We start from the raw sequence: 6,467 nt of genomic DNA on the forward strand, positions 1-6,467 counted from the left end.
AATAAAAGCGCATAAAGAACAACAGTTTTTGGAGCGAACCTTATCACTCGGGTATATTGGGAGTAAAAAAGTATATAAAATGTTTCACTGTTAAAAAATATTTTTTTTTATTGCTTTTAAAAATGTTTTTAATTACGTGGTCTTCAATCTGTGGGGTCACATTAGATCAAAATTAAAATCATAAAATTTGTTTTATTCTTAGGTTAAAAGAGTATTTACAAAAATATTTTGAAACTCAATATAACAAAAATTTAAAAAAATGCTGGCTTTGAGGATTAGTTGCCGAAATGCAATGATTTTGTTTAGTACTTGTTTATTATCACGGCGCCATGCTCAAATTTAATAGTTGTGAAACGTCCACTTATTATTTAAACCCAAACCTAACCTAAACGAATATAATAACGGTATAATGCTTAATTTGTTAAGGCTATGTTTGGGTTTGAGCAGCAGATGGACATTTTTCGGAACTTTCCGGTTATCAGAGGTCAAATTTATTCTAAAAATATATTTATTTATACATTTTATTAATTTATATACAATTATAAATAGCATTTTTTAAGTAGATTCGTTAGAAAAAGTTATTCACGGGGTGTTCACTGTTCTGACCAACGCTCACTCGCTGCCGCTCGTTCGTACCTAACCTGTTTAAATATTGAAATTTATGTAACAAACACAGCAAAATAGGTTATTACATGAATTGTTCGTGACTTGAATGTGAATTTAATTTTCAATTCATACATTATAAAAGTATAGTACACTTTATTATGTATATTGAAGCTGTATAAACTATTGTGTAATCAATCAATCTTTTAAAATCGCAGTAGCATGGGATTTTATCTACGCGAATTTGTTGAATCACTACGAAATTTTCCATGAGTCACGTTGTTTTCCTGGAATTTTAAGATGATATATAATTTTGATTCTGTATTATTATTATTTAAGAGTACTCGTATTCGAACGATAGTAACTATCTGCAGACTGACATATTATAAAATAGAAGGTAGAGACAGTTGTAAATATTAAAAAGAAACTCATATTAGAACTTTAAAAAGGATAATTAAACTGTTAAGGACTCTCGTCAATTAGATAATATTTTTTTATTCTCGTTGGAACTTAAATAAAAATGCTTATTTAATAGCGAGAGCCGCAAAGGAAGAAAAAAACGAGGTATTATTACAAAACTTGTCAAAAAATATCTGGCTTTCTTCCATATTATTATTTTAAAAAGTATCACACCCTACTTAATTAAAAAAAAAGCCAAATATATTTTCAATATATGATAATTCATGATAATTTTTACTCCTTTTAATGTATATTAAAACCTGTTTTTTGTATTACCTTAAACATAATTATTGACAAAACTTTTGAAGATACCTCTGGAGTGCAAAGGGTTAAGCTTTAATTTTTTTCAGAAGTTTTTGCATCATTTGATTATGAAATGTTATTTAATATTTATCCGCTCAGTTTCCCTTTGGATTCAAATCTGTAGGCAAGCATCCGAGACAAAATTGCATACACGCTATAATATTATAGTGTCACACAATCGAGCGTAATAAAGCTGCTTGATACTACATAATCGAGACATAAAAATGAGCCGGAACGCCGTTCCGCCTCATTCCATAAATCCGCCGAGCGAACAAAGTGCACGCATGGAAGACGGACACCTCGTTTTATTGACATCGTAAAAAAGGGAGTCCTCGACACCTAAAACTAAAAGGCCCAGAGCTCTATTCGGCTCTGTACAAATTCGACGTGAGTAATTCGCGACCATCGAGACGTGACCGTCTGGGCTGGTTTTGAACAGAGGAGGGTTAAGGGTGAAAAACTTCCCCGGCTTGGGGATGGTGGAAGAATCGAAATTATATACCTAACAACTCCCACCAACCTTCATCAGCGCGATTTCTAAGCAAACAGATAAGATTTCTCATTGAGATAAATGATGGATAGACATTTGCGGACACAACAATATACATACATAGTAGCTATTGTCTTTAGTTATTTATAAATACTATATATATATATATATAGATATTGTCTTAGAGTACGTTGCAAATACAAAATAGTCCTTAAGCCCAGTAGATAAGTTATAAATATAATAGAGGGTCTGGACTAGAGTCTCCAATTACTCGAACCATCAACTACTCGAGTATCGAATATTAAAATTTTAAAATACTCGAGTACTCGAGTACTTTCGAGTATTTACCAAATGTACCAAAATAGCTATTATTCAAATTCGTGCACATATAAATAAATAAATAAAATACTTAGTATGTTAATTTTTACAATTATTTTAACTTCACGAACATACTTTTTAAAAACAATAATGCAAAAAGTGTCTCGAATTTAATATTACTGCTAACCTTTGGTTTTATTATTCCCGTTATGGAAAAAACCCTTTCCGTTGCTGTTGATGTTGGTCTTATTGTCATTAACGCGTTGGATAAGGCTTCTAATTTATATCTGTTCGCTTTTTATAGATATAAAGATTTTTAACTCTCTTTTTATGTTCTCTTCTTTCATTCCCTTCTCTGCTTTTCTCTTATTTCCTTCGATTATTGACAAAATAGCATTTTGTAATTCTTCTTGAATAGATTTTTTTTCTTAACAATATACAATATTCTACTCCTTCTGATTAATGCGAAGAATTTAAATATATATCCTTCGAAGATGTATTTGGGTGAATCCCTTTCACTCTAGAGCAGAGGTGGCCAGCCTTTTGTATACCATGCGCCAATTTTTTCACAGACAAGTTCAGATGCGCCATACAACTCAAGCACTTTTTTTATCTTCTTTCGTTCACATTTTGGGTTGTAAAATAAAGATAGGAGTAGGAACTGCTTCGTTTATGGGAGAAAAAGGAATAACTCAATCACGGAATTCAATTAATTAATTTACGTCATTTTAAAAGCACACGTTTATTAGAGCACAAATCTACAATAGTAAGAAATAATCACATGGGCGAGAGGGTGATCGCTGTTCAAATTCTAATTAGTTTTTTGCGACCCTGTTTTGCTTTTTACTAATTTCATTTATTAAAAGGCTTGTTCACACCTGTATGCGGTTCCAAAGCGACATATATAACTTTTTGCATATTTTCTTAGCTCTGGGAAATGTTCACTAAGTAATGAATGCCAGAAATTAATAATGTCAGACGCATTTTGATCCGGGAAAAACTTATCAAATTTAATTTTTAAGAAGGAATTTGATTTTAAATCAATCAATTCCATTTGCATGTTACAAAGCATCTGCATTTTATTTTGTTCACTTACTGAAAATGGCTTTATAAATGAGAGCATACAGTTTTCTTCTTTAGCAAAATCACGAAACCACTTTCAAATGACTCTTGCAAAATCTTGATTTTGTCAATATATTTGGTCAAATTGCTATTACCCGCAGCACGTTCACTCTGCTCTTTTAAGTGTGAAAATTGATTTTAATCCTCATTTTGTAACTGGGAGATAAACATTTTTAATTTGATTTTAAATAAACTAATGCTATTTACTCAGCTAGAAAAGAATGTATTCTTATCTTGTAGTTTTATATTTAGATCATTAAGATGGCTAGTAATGTCAACTAAAAATGCCAAATCAAATAGCCAGTATAATAAAGTTCTTTCATCAGGTAGTTCATTTTCCTTTACCAAAAAATTAGAAACGGCATTTTTCAATTTCCAAAATCTACTCAGAATCGGACCTGTAGAAAGCAAGCACACTTCACATTGAAGGATAAGTTCACCATATTCCCAATCTAGCAATTCACAGTATTCTCTGAATTCTCGTCTGTTTAATCCTCTTGCTCTAATTTTATTCACACATTTCACAACCGGTAACATAACATGTCTTATATTTAAAGTTTTCCCACACAATGCCTCTTGGTGTATAATTCAGTGATATTTTAATACAGGACGTTATAAAAAGTTTTCAAGCAAAGTTGTAAATACAGAAACTCCATCAGTACAGACACTGATGAGTTTACTATAATCGAATTTTAGATTTTCTAGGCATAATTTTACTTTTTCAAATATGTCTGTTCTTCTTGTTTTACCATGCAATGACTTCAGACTAGCAAGTTTTTCAAATACATTAAAATTATCATTAATTCCTCTTATAAAAATGTTTAACTAGGCAACATCACATATGTCCATTGATTCATCCAAAGCTAGCGAAAAGAAAGTACAAGAATGAACAACATCTCCCAGTTGCTGATCTACGTCCTTTCTTTCTAAAACTTTGGATAAATATTTGGAGACAAGATTTAACAATTTCTTCTCCTAAAGAAAAAAGGCTTCTTTTTTTTGCCAATGCTAAAGCAATTTTATATGATGCTTCTGTCGTCGCCAAGTCTTCACAACCTACTTTAAGAAATATATTTTGTCTTTTTTCTGATTTCTTCCTTTTTCTTAGTTACATATTCTTTTCGTAACTCAGACTCAAGAACAAGCTTCATTTTTTCTTCTATATTAGTCTGATGCTGTGTTTGATAGTGTCTCTGAAGATCATGCCTTCTATTATATGAAAGAGTACTTTCACAAACAATGCAAAACGGTTTTCCTGATGAATTTGCTATAAATAGCTATTCATTTTCCAACTTTTCATTGAAATCGCGCTTACTATCACTATCTTGGCTTCTTTTCTTCATTTTCTTTTGCATTATAACAGATAACAGGAATTTATAAAAAACATAAAAAAGTATATAACTCTAAAAAGTTGAAAAAGAACAAATAGATCCAATGTACGTACGTCATATTACACAGAATATCAACTATGTGGGATTTGAATTCTATATATTGCTCTGCTTCGACAATCGTTATACATATTTATTCTTGAATCTGTCTTTTAATCACTCAATACAAAAACCACGCTAGTACACCTAACACTCGCAAAAACTCCGCTTCAAACTCCACGCCACGGTGGCTCACTCAGAATTAACTGACAAGCACGTTGTGTGTTGCTAGTGCGCAGTGCTTGCGAACGTTTGAGTGGGAACGCACAATGGCAACACCTATAGCAGCGGTTCTGAACTGGTGCATCGCGAAAAAAAATATGAAAAGCCGAAAAATCCGCATAAAGTTGGACATTACCGAAGGCTGAATGAATTGAATTAAGGGGACTTGAGTTAAATATGGAGTCAGTTATGACGCCTATTTCAAAAGCATAAGTGGCGCAAGAATGCAATGCGCCACTTGTGATCATCCAATGCGCCACGTTTGGCGCATGCGCCACTGGCTGGCCACCACTGCTCTAGAGCTAAACGGTTCGCAAAGAACTGACTTTACTTTAAATGCCTTTAAAACACACAATTGTTTTGATTTATATTTTAAGCTGAGGGATCAGTATAAACAATTTACAGCACTTTAGACTACAACTGCATAGTCATAAAACCTAAAAATTTTTTTTGTTGATATTTCTTATTGTTCATTGCCATAAATTAGATAAGTCGAGACTGTCGAACAGAAAACACAAAAGAAATTTCTCCGTCGTACCCACTAACATAGCCGACGACCGGAACTATGCAACTATGGAACTATGAAAAAATTATACCTGATAGTAACCGCTCTAACTCGGGACTTCAGGCATAAACGCCAAATAAAACCAAGACGTTAACCTTTACCGGACCGAGTTAAAGTTATTTTTGTTTCTGAAATATTTCAAAATTTTTTAATTTCGAGTATTAATCGAGTAATTTTAAAAATACTCGATTATCAAGTACTAGAAAAATAGACAAAAATACTCGAGTATCAAGTACTCGATTACTCGAATTGGAGACTCTAGTCTGGACTAGGGTTCTCAATTATAATTAGTTTTCAACTATTCGAATATTGAATACAAAATAGATGATCTCGATTTTTATTTAACCAATTGGTGCAAAAAATCAATTATTAGTCTGAAATAATATATAATTAAAATATAATTATTGCTTTATAATAGTCATATTAATTAAACATTAATTACTATCATACCCGTTAAGCTTTTTTAATTTTATAAAATATGCTGAGCAATTTAAATATGTCATTTTATCGATTTTTTTTGTATCATACATACAATAGCTAATAATTTTATTAGGATCGGATCTGTTTCTGGTTTTTTGTGTTGATTTGCATATAAATTAAATGACTAGAAATAAATTAACCGCGATCAAATTATTCAATTGACTGAAAAAACATCTTTGCGTATTAAAGCAACAAATAAATAAACGTCACACGAACTTCACAAAAATTTGCGACGCACGTCTGTTTTTGAGATAAGCGTTAAACGATAATAAAGGGTGGGCCTTTCCAACATTTTGTTTCGTTCAACGATCGAATTCTGTGTATTTCGGTCATAGTAAATACTACTGATAAACATTCTATTCACAAATGTATTTCGAAGGCGTAAAAGCATTTTTTTTTGTTAGGAAAAAGCGTCTCATTTTCTCGCATTTCGAAACAAAATAAAGGCACATAACGGACCATAAATTTTGGAGCGGCA

This window comes from Plectrocnemia conspersa, unplaced genomic scaffold (assembly GCF_051122295.1).
Source record: "Plectrocnemia conspersa isolate PC_06_02 unplaced genomic scaffold, ASM5112229v1 ptg000002l, whole genome shotgun sequence".
In the NCBI taxonomy this organism is placed as follows: domain Eukaryota; kingdom Metazoa; phylum Arthropoda; class Insecta; order Trichoptera; family Polycentropodidae; genus Plectrocnemia; species Plectrocnemia conspersa.